General features: G+C 35.9%; 1 protein-coding gene and 1 long non-coding RNA gene across 2 annotated transcripts in view; one reads left to right on the plus strand and one right to left on the minus strand.

Annotated features, from left to right (window-relative positions):
* CALCR (calcitonin receptor) overlaps nt 1–23143 on the minus strand; it is a 150196-nt gene that overhangs the window by 77330 nt on the left and 49723 nt on the right. The window lies entirely within an intron of this gene.
* LOC138842813 (uncharacterized) lies at nt 10074–22464 on the plus strand. Its single transcript, XR_011377715.1, has 4 exons — nt 10074–10204; nt 10331–10444; nt 20859–20904; nt 22377–22464. It is a non-coding gene; the product is annotated as an uncharacterized lncRNA (long non-coding RNA).

The following is a 23143-nucleotide window of genomic DNA, read 5'->3' on the forward strand; positions in this document are numbered from 1 at the left end:
TAATTAAGAGTTTTTCTTACTCCAATACTGGCTCTGAGTTGCAATAAAATAAAAAATGTTTTTTGCCGACAGAGATAGCATAACAATTAGATAAATATTGGGTCTGTTTGACCCTTCAATAGAAAATTAATAGAAACAGCATTTCCCACATTGTGTTTTCTAAAATATGATCCCTGTGACCACTTATTTAATAACTCATAAATAAAAGGAAGGAATAGTTCACTGGGAAAAGGTTTGAGAAATGTGAAATACCATGTGCTCTTTTCTGGAAAAGTTTTATGTTTATGTTAGGATATTAAAGGTTCTGAGAAGTCCTGCAACAATGGGTCCTTTAAATTCATTTAAATTAGCTGTTGTTACTAATTATATCTACCAATAATAATGTGCAATCAATACTCAAGGAATGAACAGGCAAGCTTGGCTAATAGTTGGCTTTTGATTTCAGGGAATGAAAGGTGTGTTGCTTTCTCTTTATGTGCAGAAAAGACTGTAGTTATAGGCAAATGTTGCAGACTTATTAGCATTTCTTTGTTATATTGGAATAGAAATTGCAGGACTTTGCCATAACTTGTCTGGATTATTGAAAATCTGACGATTAGATGACTGAGTTGGTGCTTTGTTTTGAAAGTCCACTTTCACAAATAACTCTTTAAGTCAAACTTTAAAATATTTAGGTAGAATTCAATGTCATACACATATCAAACCATTCTACAAATACCAACAGGAGTTTAAAATGGTAGGTTTATGGTTTTAGTCCTTATATACATATTATTGTGTCCTTATACACACTATTGAAAAAAATCCTCTTTTAGAAAAAGATATGCCTGATTTGATTAGATGATGGAACTGCAAGGGATTCTAAAGTTCAAATTTTCCAAACTTTTCACTGAAAACCCACTGAAATGAGTTCCCTTAAATTGGTTAGGAAGTTCGTGAAAGAGCTCTGGTTAAACTTAAACCATAGATTCCCAAACTAGTGTACACTCTAACTTACTACCCTGCCCCCTATCAAAGGATTTCCCTAGCTGGATTCAACCTTCTGCCAGTGAAGCCTCTGAGGCTTGGTCTAGTTGGGATAGAAGTAACCCATGACCACAGTTCATTCTCCTGCCCAGTTCAATTTCTCTTAATTACCTTCAGGAATTCTGTTTGGTTCTGATCTCAAGGATATCTTAGGGTAGAAGGTGCTTAGCCTGGAACAAAATGGGTTAAATAAAGAAATAACCTGTGCTGTTATTCAACATATTTAACAACTGTTGCTACTTAAACATCCACCAGTCAGAACAATTGCTGGCTGTTAACCACGGGCACTGTTATACCGATGTTCGCCAGCTGTAAACCAGCCCTGGCGTTCTCCACGTCCCTCCTCTCTTCCATAACCTTGCTATTCATTGTGCATGCATCTCTACATTTGTGTTTGCAAAAATGGAGGTGGGGTGGAATGAGGCAGAGAGCATTATTTTTTTTTAATTAAAATTTTTTTTAATTTTAATTTCTGTGATTCTAGTGATTAAGCATATTTTTCTTTTAGTTATTTATTTTTAATTAAAAATTTTAATACAATTTTAAAGGTTACTTTCCATTTATAGTTATTACAAAATATTGCCTATATTCCTCATGTTGTAAAGAGAGCACTTTTGTATTTATAAATTCACTCATTAAATATTACTAAGCCAGATGCATTTCTTGCTCTTATGAGCCATTATGCACTACAGAGAATGCCTGAGTGAGAGCTACCCTTATGCACCCACATTCCTGAGATTCCATACAAAGATATTTTACCTACCACCTTACAAGGGACAAGCTTGCCCCTGTATTTCCAATTCCAGTAGCATATATTTACTGATAGAGGAAAGTGCCACCAAATGTAATTTAATCATTACAAAGCTTTCCTTTTCTTATTCAATTATTTAAGGATCCATTTCCCTGACATTTGAGCACCTTGGAAATTATCCTTTTTGCATGACTGTGTAAGCAGTTCCAAAGGTTCTGTAAAATTAGCTGGATTCCCTTGAAAAAGCAGGGAGATTAAGCAGGATTAATGACATCAGGGATGGTCAGCCAAACTGGATCCCTAACTGTCAGCCATGATGATATAGTTTCCATCATAGCAGTTGTTTCCCACCATGACCCCAACAGCTGATGTTCAAGGTTCTGATCTAAAGAACACTTATCTAAATAGATGGTGTCCAAGTCAATTTCAATGTGGCGATCTAATATTTCAGGTGAAGAGAACATTTTGCAACCTGCTTTATTAAAGAAAGTTTGGTCTTTGTGATGAACTTGTTTATGACTTGCTTTGCCAAGTCATAAAGTCTATGACTTTTAAAAAATTAAGTATATAAAGAAGTTATGGTACATAAAACAAGACTTATCTAATCATAAATTTAATTAGGAACACCAAAGAAGTAAACTTAACGAATGTGATTTGGTTTAGGAATGTAGGTTCAGGAATGTAGGTTCCGGGTTTTATTTAGTCTTGCTAATAGGAACGTTCCCTGGGGTGGAGCTTTGGAGCACAGAATAAGAAAGCTGTAGAGAGGAGGGAAAGTTATGCTCATCACACCTTAATTGTTTGGCCCTGCTTTCAATCTGTCTTCCAGTAACTGGAAGTATAATTAAAAAATGTTTGACAATAATCTCCAAAAGGAATACTCCATAAATTAAAAGAAGGCACTTAAATCAAGGGGAGTGCCATTTCAGCGAGGACCATTCTCTACAATTAAAGCTCCATTCATGATACCAATAGCAAGTTGCAATAAAAAAAAAAATGAGTTAGTACTAAATTAGCAATACAGTTAAGACAGAATGTCTGATGGTCTTTCTAATTTCATCTCTTAAGAGTGCCCTGATGGTGATTAGGTGTTAAAAATATATTTCACAAATGTAATTACTAAACTATAAAGGGAAATGAATCACAATGACTAGTGAAAAAATAGTCATAATACACTGATAAAAACAACTCCTAACAAAACACAAACAAAGGCAGAACAGGTTCAGTGATGTTATAGACTATGGCCCAAGTTTTCCATTTTACTTCTTATGACCGTTTTGCTTTTTGGAAATTCCCACCAGCAGGGGAGAGAACAACAAATTCTTACGTTCACATTTGCCTTTACTAATATACACTATCATTGTAACATTATTTAAATGTAGCTGAGTAGTTAAATTTTGCAACATCTGTGTTTGAAATAAAGGCAAAATAACAGACTATAAGGTAGTTACCATATTTAACCTCAGCAATATCTGGTACGCAAAGAATGTCAGAAAGAATTCTTTTTTTTTTTTTTTTTTCCGGTACGCGGGCCTCTCACTGTCGTGGCCTCTCCCGTTGCGGAGCACAGGCTCCGGACGCGCAGGCTCAGCGGCCATGGCTCACGGGCCCAGCCGCTCTGCGGCATGTGGGATCTTCCCGGACCGGGGCATGAGTCCGTGTACCCTGCCTCGGCAGGCGGACTCTCAACCACTGCGCCACCAGGGAAGCACCAGAAAGAATTCTTTAACCACATATTATTTCCTCTGTTCAGTAATTTTTTTTTCTTTCTCCCACTGTATGTGAAATCTGTGATCTGCCATCTTGAGCAGACACTCAAATAGTACTTGTACAAAAGATAGGCCTCTATGTCTACCATAATCCTTACATTTTAAGATATAAGAAAGATAAATGCTTAAACTGTTCAGTGACTAGGCTTGTAATCTATTTTTGATAAAAAATGCCAGATTGGCAACTCTATGTAAATTACACCCATGTTATATCTTGAAATGATATCTTTTTTTTAGCATGACATTTCTCAGGAAGAGACAAGTGTTATATAAGTTATCCAAAAATAAGTAAATAAATAAAAACCAAAACCCTCAACAAGAAAAAACTACATTAAAATTTGGGCAAAGAGCTTGAATAGAATGTCTCCAAAGAAGATACACAAATGGCCAATAAGCACTTGAAAAGATGCTCGACATCACTAATCATAAGGGAAACATAAATAAAAACCACAATGAGATACCACCACAGTGGGAAGGCATGGGGCCAGGGGTGTTAACTGTTTAATGGGTATGATTTTCAGTTTTGCAAGATGAAAAATGTTCTGGAGGTAGATGCTTGTGCAACAATGTGAAGGTACTTAAGGCCACTGAATTATATACTTAAAAATGGTTAAGATGGATGGAAAATTTTATGATCCTTGTATCTTACCACAATTAAAAATAGAAATAAAAATGATAAAGACATCAAAAAAAAGCTCTAAATGACTGGCATCATTCAGAGCTCATCACTGACACAGTGGGAAAGGATAAAGTAGCTGACTGCGGAGGGCTGAGGGGAAATAACTTGAATGGGAGTCTGGAGATACGGATTCAAGTCCCAGCCCTGTTATTACCTACTTGTGGGAAATTTGGCGAGATGTGGAAAATGAGAGACTACTATAAGCTCCCTAACTTTCAGTAACTCTACAATTCTATAAAGATGGAGGATGGTGACAACAGAATGGAGTATTAGGCACTGCAACACTCAGTATTCAGGGATGAAAGAAGGAGGAAACTGAAGGGACTTTTCTGTGGGAGAAAACTGCTGACAGACCATTCCTGTGTTCTAACCTGTAGTCAGGATCTTGGGACCCAGAGGATACATTTTGTACTCTTCTGTCTCCCACTGGGGCAAGATCACAGCTCTCCTCTGAATGGCAGTGTGCCAAACGACAAAAGCTCCATTTAATAATACTGCTTAGAGAGGGGAAGATACCTTATTTCTCTGGAGAATTTCCTTGGAAAGAAGTCATTAAGGACATCCATTCCTGGATAGCTCCAGAATGTGGCCAAGAAATAGAAGACATTGCATCAGGGCTATCAGCTATTTAATAGCTCTTCTCTTTTCCTTGGGACATCGCACAATTCCTTGTGAAGGAGCACTAAGAACAAGCTGCCTTGCGCTACCATCAAAAACAGAGTGCTAGGGCTTCCCTGGTGGCGCAGTGGTTGAGAGTCCGCCTGCCGTTGCAGGGGACACGGGTTCGTGCCCCGGTCCCGGAAGATCCCACATGCCGCGGAGCGGCTGGGCCCGTGGGCCATGGCCGCTGAGCCTGCGCGTCCGGAGTCTGTGCTCCGCAACGGGAGAGGCCACAACAGTGAGAGGCCCGCGTACCGCAAAAAAAAACACAACAGAGTGCTGTCATTAAAATGCTTCACTATGGTGATTTTGCCCCAGTAGTAAGCACATGTGTGGTGAGTATTGAAATCATCATAGAAAGGCAAAAAGAAAAAGCATAAGACAAAATTGAATCATAAACTAAGACAAAGAAACACATAATAAGATTTTCAATGGAAATAAGTTAAATGGCCAGAGGTCATGAATGAACTACTAACAATTATTACAGATGTACTGCCTGTGTGGGAACCAAATAATGGTGAAATGTATACCATTTTGTGGTATACATTTTGGTCACAACTAAAGATTTCTGTATTAAGTCTTTGTTTAATCTCTTACTCAGGGTTGTATGCGATCTGGAGGGTCTCGGTTTTCTAACTTACTTTCCTAAGCAAAAACTTCTCCAGAAAGTGGCTAATATCAGAAAAGAATAAAGTCCCAAAGAGCCAAATTAGGGTTAGTTTAGTGAAAATGAAGAGTAAGGAGTGTAACTAGAAGGCAGCCGAACACTCCCTTGTTGAGCACACACACAGTTAACATACAATAGGGTGAGGAAGTGATAAAAAGTGGATGTGTGAAGCTGTTATGTCAGTTAACACCTGACTGAGAAAGCATTAGTGTAACAGCAGCATTTCAGAAGGGCCACCAGCTGGCAGAGCAATGAAAAGCAGGAAGGGTAGTGAGCTAGGATTCAAAGGGGCAGAGTGAATGGTCAGGTAAGGCAGGCCTATACACGCTCTTAACGTTGGGGTTCTTGAGACAGACTGGAAGTTGAATCAGGTCCCAAGGAAAGAAAGAATTACCGAGAAAGCAAGCACAAGAAACCACCCCTACATCATTGTTTGTGCAGGACTGGAATCAGGATGATGACGTTTGCATTCCCGCGTGCAATTGTTCGCGTGGACAAGATGAAGACAACTACCTCTTCTCCAGTTTTATCTGTAAGAATCAATGCTCCAAATTTCACAAAACCTCGAATCTCTGATTAGCTTAAGAGTTCCAGGATTAAAGCTACAATATGTCATTGGATATCCTCAAAGAATCTTATGGAAGCATAGATGCTAATAAGTACAATGAAAACTTCTATTGCCATTTGGAATATACCCAAAGAAATTTTTTCAGTCAGCAGAAGGGGGGGTAATGAGTTAAAGCAAAATGGAATATATTTTCCAGTTGGATATACTACAATCTCAGAAGTGTGGCTGTCAGAGGGCACGTGGACTCAGAAAGGAGGGTGGGCTTTTCAACACACTCCAATTAAAGCATAAATGCAATTGTTTTTAATACAATTTAGTTGAATTTAAACCTAAATTCTGCTTCTGTTGACACTGTATTCTAACGTGACAGTTAGAAAGTCAAACAAAACGAAAGCCACGACTGTAAATAGTAGTTGAGTGGTCTACTGAGTTGGGTCATTGAAATATTTTTACTTAACCCTGTTTAAAATGAAAGTCCAGGTCTTAGGGCATCACAGGTAGAGTACTGCTTTTGTGAAGACCTATTTGTATGACAATAGTTGTGTGCCTAGAATGGTGGGTGCTTGAGGCCTTATTCTCATCACGTAAATTAATTCTCTCAAAACAATCCTAAGAGAGAAGGTTTGCAGGTGAGAAAGTGGCAGAGCAGGGATTCAATATCAGATCTCGAAGGTCTTGTAGCCCATGTACTTAGCGACTATGCAGTAATGTCTTCCTGATTTTAATTTCTATAGAGCTAGCTTAAAAATTGGGGATTTGGGTTCCTCTTTCCTACTCCCTTGTTCAAAATTAAATAAACTAGGTACTCAGTACAGAAAAAACTAAGACTTTCCTACTTCTCACGACTCACAAAATGACTAACATACCTATGCACTCAGCAATCATGAATATTTTGGGAAATAATTTCAAAGAGACTGCACTTATATTATACCAAAACAGGTGCCAGAAGAGAGTGAATCAATTAATGAAGTGAAAATTTCAGGCAAAAAGGAATTAGTTATTGTGTAGATATGTGGTTCTCTCACTTTCAGTTAATGGGTAACTTGAGTGGCAAAGGAATTCAAGAATCACTTGTCCCACCCATTTATGCCTTCTACTGCATGTATGTGTGCACAAATGTATACTCAATAAATACATATTCTGTTTTGGACTCGACAGAAAAAAATGTTATTAGTTCATGCTAAGAATAAAATTGTGGACAGTGATTATAGACAAACAGATCATAAACACTGATGCTACAAGAAAAATTTTCATAAACCATCTATAAAAGCCTTGTGACCTTCATTTGTAGGCTAACAATACTAGATATTTTTCCAAACAGGTCTTTCAGCTTTAGGTACATCATAATTATGGAGTACAGCACTCTGAAAAATTGGTGGTAAGACACATATAACATGATCCAAGATTTTCATTTTTATAGGATATAATATATAATTGTCATGATTGGGAAATGTATAAATATTTCCACATTGCCTTTGTAGTGCTATAACATCAAGAAAAATTTTATACATGTATTCCTTTAGGAATGTATTTTAGAATTCAAGTTAGTTTTAAAGGACTCTTCAGTTGGGGTTTGACTTAAGGGTTATTCAATTAATGATACTTGAATCAAGGACTCTGTTCCAGCTACATTTTTAATTCAAGGACTATGTTTAAAATTCTAAAAATATTTAGAAAATAATTCCCAAGTAAATTGATAGAGTTTTGAAAATTAGAAGAACAAGGACTTAGACCATCTACACGTTCAGTGGTTAGAAAGGATGAATTAATAAGGATGTCCTTCCTTTGGGACGTATACAACAAATTAACTTTGACATTAAATTGAAAGGCTTAGAGAGATTTTTTCATCTTACCTTTTAATGCTATCTTTATGCATTCACTTAAGTTATTACATGCAATATGATAGATGGTCCCTAAATAAGATAATAACAGTGGCTCCCTGAACTAGTAACTGCAAGTTGAAGCAGTTTAAATCTGCTAAATTATGTTGATATTTGCTCAACTGACAAAAACAAAATATTTTCCAAAACAAGGTGTCAATGTAGTAAGTTTTAAAAATAAAAAGTAAAACTAAAATTTTCTGTCATGAAATCAGATTAAATGATTTTAAATGTTTTAGCCACTCTGGTTATTTTGTGTTAATCACAACAGAAAATAATTCCTATTAGGTTTAAAGTTTGTCAATGATTCCTGTCTCTTAACATTCAGAAATATATTCTAAAATAATGGGAGATTTTCTAATATGACTTTATATAATAAATCTCCAGATATAATTTTTTTCTGATTTCTTGAGGGTCCATATGATGGGACTAAAGTTCCTCCCACTTTCCAAACACTGTGGAAAATAATAAAGAGTTCTTGTTCATTTTTTCAAGGATCTTACTACTAACATTCATGTAGCATTAATAAGCATGAAGATGTAGTATAACTCAGAATATTAAATGTGGAGGGGATATACATATATAGTGTGTGTGTGTGTGTGTGTGTGTGTGTGTATGTTTGAGATATGTTGTTAAAGCATGATTGGCTTTCAGCTTTTCAGGGACGTATTCTTGATGGAGTTGTGTTGTCTTGCCCTTTTACAGAAAAAAAGTGATGGACGTGGTTTTCAAATTGTACCAGGCTCCCATAAATAAGCTCTGACTTGTGAAAGGTTGTATTCTCCCAAATGGCAGCTCCAATATAAATCTCATCCCGCATCATTTTATGATGTGATGTGGACACTCCTCCTTCAAGAGGTTGTGTCTACATTCATTCCTTTTCAATTTGGGGATACCTTAGTAATTGACTTGACCTTCAGAGTATGGCAGAAATGATTCTTCATGACTTCATAGGCTCAGCTATAAAAGGCTATTGGTTTCTCCTTGGCTCTCTCTTTTTCTTGAGACACTTGCCCTTGGAACCCAGCCACCATGTTGTAAGGAAGCTCAGCTTATAACACATAGAAGGGCCAAGTACGGGTGTTCTGATTGACAGTCCAAGCATCAACTGCCATGCATGTGATGAAAGAGGCTTGACATGATTGTAGTCCCCCACCTATAAGTCTTCAGGCTGAAGCCCCAGACATCAAGGGACAAGTCAAATTGTTTCCCCTGTGCTCTGTCTAAATTCCTGATGCAGAAACAGCCAGAGATAATAAATGATGATTATTGCTTTAAGCTACTAAATGTTGGGGTAATATTTTATGCAACAACAGGTAACTGTAATAAAATATGCCTTAAGGGCTCAGGAAAAAGATTGAGGAAGAGTATTTGGGTCTTGTTCCAGCTCTGCCACTAAGTAGGTGTGTTAGTCTAATGTAACTAGTCATGAATAAGATACAATACCCTCCAGATCTCAGTTTTTCCATCTTCTAATTGGGAAAAATTGGACTAGGTCCCTTTCAGCCCTAGGATCCATGATTCTGTGATGGGCCATTCTACATAAGGGTATATCATGAGGTATACCCAATAGATATTTGTTAAATGAATGAATGAAAAATTTAAAAATAAAATAATATAATAGCCATTAACTAAATACTCTGGGAGCTTTAGTTCTAAACAGAGTGAATGGGATGGAAATGATGTACTGATTATCCTAATCACATTGCTGCATTTTACAATATCCTCAAACAGAATGAATTGCTATATGGAAGATAAATGGTTTTGCTTGTGGTTTTCATGATGAAGAAATATAGAGCAGCCACCACCACTCACCACATCCACTTTACAGATATGAAAACAGGATAGACAGTATTAAAAGTCACATAGGTAATAGGTAGTAGCAAGTGCAAGCTGGGGACAGGAGAGGTATTCAATATGGCTTCAGGATTGGAAACACTAGGTCTTCTCAAGTTTGGATGCATATTAGAATCACCTAGGGAGCTATAAAAACACACTGGTTTCCTGGCCTCTCATTCAAGATTCTGATTCACTGGGTGTGGCCCAGGTGTGGGTAAGGAAACATTCCTGTAAGTTCCTAAGGAGAAGTATGGCTAGAAATTACCTTTAGCGCTTCATTTTACACTTGCCTTTCACTTTCCCTGAGATCTCTACCTGAAGAGAAACAGAAAAGAGAGGAAAGAGGGACTTCTCTGAGGAGGCATTTGGTATGCTTTTAATTTTAATTTCTAAAAACAAAATGATTCTTAACTGAATAAGGGAAATAGTTATTTTAAGGGAAGAAAATTACATGAATGTTTCTTTCCTATATGATTCTTCTTTCTGGATCATAGAAAATCCAACTTCTATGTTAAAAATCCTGTGTGGCAGAAATGAACAATGACATAAGGAAAACACTACACTGTGAAGCTGTAACTCAACTGAACCTGAATGAAGATCCACTCCAGGTAAGTTGGCATCAATCTGTCAGTCTCAGAAACACCAGCCCATCTGCCCAGGAAATATTAAGATGACCTTCAGCAAATTAGACTGAATGTTTTCACCTGAAGGGTGACCTGGTCTTGATGAGAGAGAAGAAGTTTTGTTTCTAGGAGTTGGAACCTGCCTTTGAGAATCTGTGACTGAGCTGAGGGCAGAGCAAGGCACAGCGGTGCATGTTGGTTCAGATAAAAGCATGGCAGAGAGGGATCCCATAAGATTCCCAGGCAAAGATCTTTCCCCCAAATCTCTTAAATTGTCGCAACAATATTGGTTTTTAGACAAGAAATGATGAAGTCTTTTCTTGCATATTGCTGAAAATCTAATAATTTGGAGAGTCATCCTCAAGAGTTGCTGGCAACTCTGAGACTCAACTTATTTGAAATATGATATTGTTATCTGGGAAAGAGAAGATCCTAATAGTGTATTTAAGAACTAACAGGCTTCCTAACATTATATAATATAAATAAACAGATGCCCTAGGTCCTTTTGGACCTTTTAGTACATATGACAAAAAGAAAACAAAATGAAAAAACTTTCAAGACGACTCAGCAAAAAATTCCAATTTAGAATCAATCTAAAACTTTTGAGGTCAACTGCTTTCAAAGAACAAACTAGTTTTATTTTCTTCCTAAAGACTTTGTCCAGAGCAACATTTGGAATACTTGCATTTGGAGACTAACTTTCTGACAAATGCAGAAGTCTCCAGTTTATTTCCTCAATGGAAATCATTCCATCAAGTGAATCGTATTTATTCCAGGCACAATGTTGCATTTCTAGACTATGTCCCTGACTAAGGACTCAGCATCAAGTAAATTATATATACGACATCAGTATATCATGAAAGTATAAATATAGAATTAAAAAATCTCTATGGGGCTTCCCTGGTGGCGCAGTGGTTGAGCGTCCGCCTGCCAATGCAGGGGACAAAGGTTCATGCCCTGGTCCGGGAAGATCCCACATGCCGCGGAGTGGCTGGGCCCGTGAGCCATGGCCACTGAGCCTGTGCGTCTGGAGCCTGTGCTCCGCAACGGGAGAGGCCACAACAGTGAGAGACTAGCATACCGCAAAAAAAAAAAAAAAAAAATCTCTATGTTAAAATTAGTAATATTTAATTCTAATTCCAAAATGTGGATACTTACAGGCTGAATACAAAGAAAAATACTTTCCCTACATCATTAGTTTGACCTAAAGCTTCCCTATAATCATATTAGTTAGGTATTATTTTTATATACTTTTACTAATTTTTAATATAGAAGGGATTTTCAGAGATGATTTGAAATGACCTATATCTTTAAAAAAACTTTTCTAAAGGCTTATGAGACTTTTTTTCTCCCTATAAGTTTCGCTGTCATGAGCAAAGGCATTCATTTACATTATTTCACTGATCAAGTGGAACTCGGAGTAGTGAGTACTCTGTAATTATTTGCACCAATGACATAAAAATGTATCTTCCCCTAAAACTATATTTTGAAGTCAGAGTAGGTCAGCATTTCTCTGTTCCACATTTTCCTGGTTCAGAGGAACATCAGGAGCTAAAGATCTGTCCAATAGCCATGGGGAGAAGGTCCCAGTAAATATTAAGGTGGGGTTCATCTTTCACTGCCGGAAAGCATCCAGGCCTCTCTGGGACAGGTCTATGAAGACTCCACCTCTCCTAGAGGGCCAGGGAGGCATCCATCAGGGAGTAGCAAGGCTTTCCCAAGCGGGGCTTTAATCAGTCTTTTGAGAAAACCTAGGAATAACACTGTGGTTTGCATGTGTTGCATCAACTCCTTTATCTCTAAGCATGGACCAGGAGAACAGGGGCGTCTCTAGAGTTGATTGGGAGAGTGACAGGATTCTATTTGGAGAATGGGTTGGGGAAGAGCAATCCTAGAGGCAGGGACAGTCAGGGAGCTGGGCCTGGGGAACTGAGGAAGACTTCATGAAGATGACCTTGAGCTGAGAATAGAAAGATAAGTGAAAATATACAAGGTGGAAAAAAATGTATATGTATTGCTCAGGGACACAAAACATGTAATTAAGTAAGTCATGGTGATAGAAATTCTAGGATAACAAATAATAGTTGCCTCTCAGTGGGAAGGGAATGGAGTGAGATTGGGGAAGAATTCATAGGGTACTACTAACGACTGCCTTAAACTCAAAATTGTTGGAGACCTGGTATGACCAGGCATCACACTCTTGACTCTCACAACAACCCTATGTGGTACGTGGCATCTTCATTTTATTGAGGAAGAAACTGCATCCCAGAGAGATTAAGAGACTTATTCAAAGTCTTCCATTTAGTAAGAGGTAGTCTAAATTCAAACCTAAATTTTTCTGAATCTACACTCTATGTTTTCATTTTATCAGTACTTCATGATAATCTCCTCACTTTAGAAAAGCACGTCTTTTGTTTGATGGTATCATAATTGGTAATAAAATTAATTCAGAGTCTTAAAAACATACATAAGACTTTCATAAAATTTACATGGAACTGACAACCATTTGGTGAGCATAAACACGGGGGTGGGACCCTCTTGCTTAATTAAATCCAGCTGGAGATCCTAAAATATTTAAGATCATTTTATTCTTGATAGTGTGAATTACTATGACTTATACAGATAATCTGAGAATTATTAAAAAGCAGCTCTCTTTCAAAAGGGATGAGGCTCTTCAGTAGGTCTTGAAGAGCTCCACGCAGTTGGATTGCATCTGCCCCTTTATATACACAAGAGTACCATATGATTCCACAGAACATTTCTGGTTCTAAACAGCAGTTGTAAAATATTTTTCCTCAATAAATGGCAACACTGACATCCTTTATGATAACCACTATATGATTACTGTACGTGGGAACTGGCATCTAAATATTACCAGGCAGTAGAGCCTGCTACGTAAAAAAAAAAAAAAAAATTAAGGCAAACCAAAGGCCCCATGAAGGCCAGAAGTGACCATTAACACTCTCCAAATACATGTCCATTCTCAAATCCAGACACAGAGCTGATGTAGGAGGCTGCTACTCTTCCACGTTGCTCTGTGCTTCCTGGAAAACCCAGAGATGTGGTCTTTACCTGCATATGAATCCTGATTCCCTCTCCTCTCACTATGCTTCTAGGATGTTCCTAAAGTAATACTGGCTTTAAAGGAAACTGGGATACAAGTAATCCCAAAGGACAATTAGAAGTCTCAAATGCTCCACAAAAAATATTTTCAAAATTTATTTTCAAGGAAGATCAAGTTAATCATTCATGTTAATAAATGTTGAATTGAAAAAAAAAATCTAACAACATCTGCTACTCACAGTAAAAGTACATACACATATTTTTATCTGCTGTTAAATACTGCAATATAGAACCACTGGTTTCTCACAGAACAGCTGGTTTAAAAAGATATTTCTTCCGTTTTTATATTTCCATTCATTTTTCTCTTATGTTTTATTCATAATATTTCTATATATGTTTTAAAAGATAATAGTTTCAGAATGCTGTTTTTTTCAATAAAGCCCCTTAAACCTTCCACATGGCAAATGACCAAGCTAGGTTTGAAACTCTGTTATGGCCTTCATGAGCTGTGTGACCTTGGGAAAGTCAGTCAATCTCTCTGAGGTTCCATTTTCTCATATGAAAAATGAGGATCATAATGCCTGTCTTGCAGTGTTAAAATGAACTTCAAGGAGGTTGGGTTCATAAAACATTTGACATGCAGTAACATTCACTACATAGACACTTATTTTTATTGTTGTCTGGGCAAGTTCCATTTCGTTTTGAGAATAAACTGTAATTTAATAGTGAAGCCTCTAGAAAGTCCAGTAAATCAGGGATAGGGCCCAGATACAGTCAGAGAAGTGGAAAGTCCTTAGAAAGCTTATAGAATTATGATAAAACCTTTATCTCTGTGTGCAATAAGATTATTAGGAGAGATTCACACATTTATGGGATTGTTTTTGTACATTGCTGGTAAACTTTTTCCTTTTGTAACCTAATTTAAAATTTTACACATTAAAAAATTCTGTTCATACACATAGTATCCCTTATGCCATCGTCTGTCATTATAATTATAAGAAACAATCTTCAATGGGATCTGAAAATTATTCTGCTCTTAAACTGGCTTTTAAAAACAATCTCAAATAATATATCGAGGCTATCTGGCCAGATTTTTCCATGTGCCCTGTGAATAGCCTTATTACCTTAAAAAGTGGTGTTTCACTGACAGTGTCTGAAGAAAAGTTTTAGCAAATAACAATAAAAACAGTGGTCATAATAATAGCTAATATTATTAGCATTTACTATGTATTAGCAATGTTCAAAATGCTTTATAAATGTTGTCTCTTTTAATTCTCACAGACGGGGTACTACTGTTACCCTCATTTTATAGATGAAAAAAAATGAGGCACAGAGAGATTAAGAAGAGAAGAAAGAGTAATTGACATGGCATGTCCTGAGAACATCAATATTAAAGCATGTTGCCTTAGACATACTGGATGCAACTGAGCAAAGACCTTTCAAATTAAAGAAATAAGAAGAAAGGGAGAGTGACAATAAAAGCAATAGAATCACAGCATTCCTATCTCTGTTCTCTCTCCTCTCCATGGAAAGCTTCCTTTGAGTATGTAATCCATATATTGAACCAGTTCTGCGTCCTAGGCAGATGAAGAAAGCATTTTAGGGAGTGCCCTAAGTATTTACGAAGCAGTATTTATAACTACAGTTGGAAGGAAACAAAGAGTGTAAATAATTACTGAAGTTACAAATATTAATATTCAAATGATATTATTGATCCATACTTTTGTTCTGGTTTTAACACTCACTGTACCCATATCATCTTAGGCTAATCAACACACTGCTCTAGTTTCCCATCTGTAAAATGAAAAGGCTTTATTAGCAGAGGTCTAAGGTCTCTTGAAACTTGACATTTTCTAGTTCTTGTAACAGCTCAGGGAACTTCATCCTAATCTTTTATATGATGTTCTGATCTTTAATATATTTTGAGACCAAGGTCCTTATCAAATTGCACTTGACCTCTACCCACAAGGCCAGCTTCTTGTCTTAGTCATTGAAACGAAGGCATGAGAGATTCCATTTGCCTTGAAAACAGAAAATGATACTGACATCCTATAGATTTAATCAGCTCCGCTCTGTTTGCTGACTGGGTTATTTATTTCTGCTGTGATACTGGCCTAATAAAAAAATTAGTTCCAGTTGTGGCCAAGACAAAGAAGTCCTATTTTAGGGGAGTTATGCCCACCTTTGACATAATTAGAATAAACTGTTGGTTAACTCATAGAGCAAGGGAAGAGATGGAAAGCTTCTTTGTTATTCCATGTTATAATAATGGAATTTTCACTTTAAAGGCCCAATCCTTCTGCAGAATAATGAGCACATTTGTTTGTGTCAGTCTCAATCTCCATACACGCCAATAGAGACCAGAAAAGTATGAGCAGGATTCCTGCAAAGATTAGCATCCTTAAGAGTGCCTGTTCTAAATCTTTGAATCTTAACGCTGCATTATATTTTGCAATTGATTTCTATACACATGCTCTCAATTGTACTTCACAACAACCCTTAATGAGGACAGCAAATGCAAATATATTCATGTTATAGATAAAGAAATAAGGCTTAGAAAAGTGGAACTTCATGTTTTACCGTATGTACAAAGGCTAGATTTAGGACTAGGAGCCAAAGGAATTTGCCATTATTACCCAGGTTATAAATGCTAAGGAAAGGATTAGAACCCAAATCTTTCCACTTGAAGGCCTGTTTTATTTTTGTTCTATTGTCTATATATCTATATCTATTTCTTCCTATCTATCTGTGTAAAGATTAAGATTATATCTTATTGTAGGATGATGGGTGAAGTTTCCCATAATGCTATATTTCTTTATGATAAAAAAGTAATAATCAATTACTAGAAGTCCTTCATAAAGTATAAAAAAGAGGATTGCGTTGCATCACTCTTAAATTATGATGTAATACGAGACCACTTTAGGATGCAGAGCTGTAAATTCACAGCATTGAAAGTGAAAAGGAATTGTGGTTCATAGCATGAGACTAAGTCCAAAGAGGATAGGCTTGAATAGGGCATTGATGTGTTGTTTGCTTATTAGAACCATAAGAGCATGAAATGGCTGGTGTTTGAAAGAGAATACTATAAATGTGCCAAGAGGGTGACAAGATAAGCCACTACTTCACAGTTTTGCCTCTGCCTAGTCCATAAGGGACTTCAGAGGTGATTCCACCTTAACCTAGGGAGTCAGAACTGAAGATTTTTGTCCTACCACATAATACCTATTGTAGTGCCAGGCACAAGGCCCAAACTCTGAAAATGCTTCTAACTCTAGGAAATTTGAAGTACTAGAAACAGCTTTGAATTAGTGTCAAAAGATCTGAGTTTGATTTGAGATCTCTTTTTGTTATTTGCTAGCCATTTAGTCCTGGGCTCATGACTTGCATCTCTGAGACAGATATCCATCCTATAAAATTTAGATGGTATTAATAATTACAATGCCTCTTCACATAGTTGGGAAGATTAAATAATTATTATTATAAACTATGATGAGTACACATAAATGATTACTGTTTCTATTTTTGAAAAAGGCCTTTTAAATATAACATTATAATAATTGATAACAATGTCAAACAGACACACACACTGGACTTCTTTGTGTCTATGAAGGCAGCCTGACTCATTGACTCCTTAGGACTACTTTCTATCTCATGGTTTTAATGAGGATATATTTTCTATCCAAGATAAGGAAACCTTGTTGAGCACAATATTGACCCAAGGAGAAATTTAAAAGGGAATAGTTTTATATAATTATATAGAAAATCCAGAACTAAGTCTAACTCCCATGGGAATTTATTGTAGGGTAAATGTAGCATCTTATATCTGTAGGGAAAAGATGGATTACTTAATAAATGATGCTGGAACAACTGTAAAGCCATTTGGGAAAAATTTTGGTTTCTTCTTCATTCCCAATATGTAAATAAGTCAGATGGATTATTAATGTTAATATTTTAAATTAGCATTACTAAAAATATTGCTTCATAACACTGATCTCCTTGAAATGTAATAGAATATAGTAATTTAAAAGTTATTTGTTAAAATGAATGTGCGAGAACACTCCATCCATGAGTGTGTCCCTGGCTTAATCAGGTTCTAATATATTTCTCTTCTTATTACTTAAAACCTAGAAGAATTGAGAATTGATTTAAGTTTTCTCTCCAATAGTTCCAAATGAAAACAGTTGCCTACTTCATTCTACATAGTAAATTTCTCTCCATCAGGACTTCAAATAGACTGAGAACTCTTTGAGGACAGGACATATTCTATTGATCTTGGTAAGCCACAATCAGTGCTTAGCAGAGTACCTTGAAAAGAGCTGCACTTTAAAAGTACTAGTGAGGGGCTTCCTTGGTGGCGCAGTGGTTGAGAGTCCGGCTGCCGATGCAGGGCACACGGGTTCGTGCCCCGGTTCGGGAAGATCCTACATGCCGCGGAGCACCTGGGCCCGTGAGCCATGGCCGCTGAGCCTGCGCGTCTGGAGCCTGTGCTCCGCAACGGGAGAGGCCACAACAGTGAGAGACCCGCGTACCGCAAAAAAAAAAAAAAAAAAAAGGGGGACTTTCTTGGTGGCACAGTGGTTAAGAATCCACCTGCCAATGGAGCGGACACGGGTTCGAGCCCTGGTCTGGGAAGATCCCACATGCCACAGAGCAACTAAGCCTGTGCACCACAACTACTGAGCCTGCACTCTAGAACTCGCGAGCCACAACTACTGAGCCCGTATGCCACAACTACTGAAGACCATGCGCCTAGAGCCCGTGCTCCGCAACTAGAGAAGCCGCTGCAATGAGAAGCCCGCACATCGCAATGAAGAGTAGCCCCCGCTCGCCACAGCTAGAGAAAAGCCCACACACGGCAACGAAGACCCAATGCAGACAAAAATAAATAAGTAAAATTTAAAAAAAAAAAGAGAAAAAAAAGTACTAGTAAAGCAGCAAAACTTTCCTTTTGATTGCTTTTTTAAACCTAGGGATTTTTTCTATATTTTTAAGTCTAAACCAAAATAGTGAAATAAAATTTAGGTCAATATAAAGAAGTTTCCAATAAGTAGATATTAAAAATCTAATATGTAGTTACAATATCTAATATTTTGATAATGAGATAGGTTTCCTTTTGAAGTAGTGAGTGTCTAAGATCCCAAATCTAACAAATGTGCTTATTACTGCCTAGAAATTTCTATAATGGATGCCCATATTTTATAGAAATTTATTTTAATAATATATTTGTAACTCTAGGACTCTCATTATAGCCTTAGGTAATTACATTTCCTATTTCCATACTTAAATATTTTTCATCATAGGGGTAACAATCACTCATTAAATAAAACGGAAAATATGTGTAGAATAAAGAAGAAAATTGGCTAGAGTCCTACCACCCCAAGACAATCACCTCCAATATTTTGGTCTATTTTTTTCCCAAATTTTTAGTACATATATTTATAATTTTTTCTTCCAAGTTATAGTCAGATTATAACCTTATATCTCATATATCTTATTTATTAATTTTATTTCTGTTTGAGGAGAAAAATGCTTTCTAGTACTAAGTAAGCAAACAATTCCAATTTGTTCCATAAATGTACTGATTATGTTCTCCTCTTAAAAGGAGCTCACATATGCAACTGATCTCACAGAATTATCAAAATATTAGGCTTGGGAACAAAATAAATAAAGATGAAAATGATGTATGTGTGTATGTCTGAATGTGTATAATTTTTATAAATATCTGTACTTTAGCCCTTTGTCCCTAAGTAGATAATGAGACTCTACAGTCTTTTTCAGAAAATTCATTCCAAAGACACTCATGATAATATAACCTTTAAAGTCAATTTTGTGTCCCTATTGGTTTACACTATAAAACTGAAAATTTTAGGGCAAGTCATATCACTTCTGCAAGCATCAGTCTCTTCATCTTTAAAAATAAAAGGCTAATATAAATATCTGCCTACGGTTGTTTGTAGAATTAAAGCAATTAACGCATGCCTACATAGAGAGTGCCTTAGCACATAGAAATTGTTTCATAAATGTCATTTATGATTATCACTCTTGGGAAAGTCTTATAGTCAAACCTCAAAGTAATCTCAAAATCTTGAGGCTGAAAATTTTTTTCTTTTCCAGGCTTCGGTTAAATAGAAAATGATAATCAATTTTTTGGAAATAATAATCTTTTAGAAATCACTTAAACATATCTATCATGCCCCTGTTCTACACATTCCTATCTTCTCAGTTGACCACTTCAAAAAATACTGAAAAATATGACCTTTTAACACTGACTCTCTGCTGTACTTTTCTCCAATTCTTTGACTGTCTTACAGAACCTGGATTTAGTATAACAGAAGTTGTAGGCCTACTAGGGACTTGCAGGCTACCTTAGAAGCTACCTGTAGGATGTCTTAGAACTATATTCAGACTAATAACATAAAATAACTAGCCCATCACAGGCAGAGAGCCTTTCAAGTTGAGGTTGAGAGCAGAAGATGACGTAGAGCAGGTCGTAGTGTATATATTAAACACAAAGCGAAAGGAGCCAGGATCCAGGAACTCAATTTGCTTTGCCAGACAGCAATCTATCCCTACTGGATATCAGTACCACAGTTTACTCATTGAGATCAAGGTTGGAGATTTTATTCTAGGGATCTACATCTTGAATTTATCAATTTGAAAGTTTAACGGCCAGTTAGGAATTAGACTGACAATGTGTTTATTTATTTCTTCCTTCTTCCTTTCTTTCCTTCCTTCCTCCCTTTCTTTCTTGCTTTCTAAGAAACATCCTTATTACAAGTGTTCTTAAACATTACATGCATTGTAGAATGTGTATAACTTCCATTCACTGATTATTTCTTTGACTATAGAATTTTTTCTTTTGTAATGTCTTTATGTGCTTTAGAGACTTTTTCATGTTAATTTAAAAGCGACTGAGTGCTCTTGGGAAAAGAATTATTGTGTATGGGGAAAAAACTCAGTGCTTAATCCTAGGAGAGATTATGAGATTAAGGAGAGAGAGTCTGTGTTTGACAGTTTAAGATTATGAACAAGTATAAGATACCAAAATTCTAGTTTGGATCACTCCATTCCAGAATACATGGCATTAGGTTAGCTATCTTTTGATACAGGGTTAATGAAATTGTTCCAAAGAGCATAAAACTATGGGTCAGAATAAAATAGTTTTTAGAAAAATCTATTTTTTCTTCAAAATTGCTTTTTTTCTTCAAATTTGGATTTGTATTATGAAATGTATTTTTCTTTATAAGGAGTGATTGTATACAAACGTAGCTCTAAAACTTTTAACAGAACTTCAAATTCGCTTGATAACATATCTTCTTCCTTCTCTGTCAAATAGGTGGCTTGGCAAATGAATGAATTTCAGAGGAGATATATATATATATGTATGTATGTATGTATATGATAATATTTATGTCATATTTTACATATATTTGTATATACTAAAATAAACATAAGTACATATTTATACTTTATATGTATGATATATGTTTTATAAGTTAATATGTATTCATTAAAAGGTATACACTTATATTTAAATTTTATATTTAAATATTACCCATTTCTCCATTTACAGGGTATCCTAAGGATCTTCATATAATTTTAAACTTTAATGATTTCCAAACTATAAATGCTATTAACTTACAAAAACATCATTTGAAAATTTAATTACTTAAATTTATTTTATACTTATTTAGTTTTGTGATTTTTGAGTAGTAAGTTTTTTATTTCAAAAAATTTCAAAAAATTGTCATCTGATTAAACATGACAAGCAACTGAAGTAGGTAGACATCTTCAGAAAATGACTGAATGGTTCTCAAAGGAGAGTATCCAAAACAATCTTTGCCCACTTCAAAATATTGTCTAGGGATAGCTCTATACATAAGCTTCTGGGACAAAACAGTGGCCCACAGCTATTATAAAAGATAAGCATGAACAACAGAAGCACTTCACTAAATAAAAGCCCATTACATGAGGGCAGAATTCTGTGCTACTTCATGTGGGTTTGCCCTAGTGGGAAAGGAAATGCTATCTTCAGGGTTAAAATGATTAAAGCTGAGGCATCTTTGGAGAAAACAGACCTTCTCAGTTTTAATTACAGAGGTGAAGTTTTTGTTATTCATTGCCTCAAAGTGTGAACAATTAAAATTCAATTTAGTAAGCTTATTAAAGAAGCATAGTAATCTAACCTCTTATTTTAGGTTCCAGAGTATAAGATACCATTGTCTACTGCTCTGCAATATTAGGGTTTTTTCTCAAAGAGTCTAAAACTGATCAGTAAATGCTCTGATACCTCCGATTAGTCCAAAAGTTAAGTCTATGTTTATATAAATTCTGTACACTACCAACAAAGGTTAACACTAGCCTGATCACTTTCAGGTCCCCTCCAGACACTGCTCATTTTTGTATAACCAGCTCCTTGCACAGGGTTTGGTCCAAAGTACACCTTCAATAATGTTTGGGAAATTGCTGTGAAATTTTAAATTTTATGATATAATATAAAAATAAGCTCTAAAACATTATTCTCCATTTAAATATATCAAAATTGATTATTTTATTTGAAAATGTAATATAATCTTAAAAGACTTTACTGAGAAAAGAATTAGAAATACATCTTACTCAAACTTAGCCTTTAAGGAACAAATTAAACACAAAGAAAAAGTTACTCTGATATTTCCTAAAGTCACAGTTCATTAACACTAATGTTCTATTTTACCCCAAAATACTTGGCCTCATGAATGAGGCTTCTGATTTACCCTCACTCAAGTTGCTAACTTAGGCTGAAACTGATATATAGTATTTATCCAACTTTATTGGAGATTTTGTGAAAGAGGAATGTTTGGCTTTATTTCTACAGGAAACCTTGGTCTCCAATTTCTCTTGGAGGAATGTTGTGTTTTACAGCTGTAGGAACTGGCCTGTAATATGACTGTGGGAAGATTAGTTTATTTTAATGCCTGTTGCATACATGGATAAATAGACTAATGAATGAAATCTGACAAGTGGACATACAGTAAAGATGTAAGTACGTATTTAGTTTCAAAATAAAGCAACAATTTGAAGAGCCACAAAGCTGCATATTTAATATGATTTTTCATTTATTTTTAAATCACCCCATAAATGCTGGGTATCTTTTCATGTTTTCTTTTAAATTTCTTTTAATTTCATGTTTGAACATCTTGTATCTTGGACTTACATAACTTTGATAGAATGTAGGGTCAAGGCACAGTTCCAACCACAGTTCAAACAGAACACTAGGTATTAGTGTTTGCTCAATGAGTGAGTGAATCAATGAATGGAAGGATGACTAAGGTTTGGGCAAAGTCAGTGCTACCAGTCTAAAACATTTACAGTAGTCATTGGAAAGATAGTACAATAAAATTAATGTTAATATATGTGAAGGTAAAATTTTCCTTGGTGTTTAGATTAACCATTCAATTTACCCTCCTTTTATAATAGCAAGGTCTCACAAACATCACTATTTCTACATTTCTACCTGTAAAACAGAGTTCGTTTTTTTTTTCACTGCTCTGTATCAGTGCTCATCTTTTACAGCATAAACTCTCAGGTAAACTGGTTAACCAACTTGAGCAAAGCTATACTAATAAGTATTTTGACCATTAT

The sequence above is a fragment of the Globicephala melas genome, chromosome 9 (genome assembly GCF_963455315.2).
Source record: "Globicephala melas chromosome 9, mGloMel1.2, whole genome shotgun sequence".
NCBI lineage: Eukaryota > Metazoa > Chordata > Mammalia > Artiodactyla > Delphinidae > Globicephala > Globicephala melas.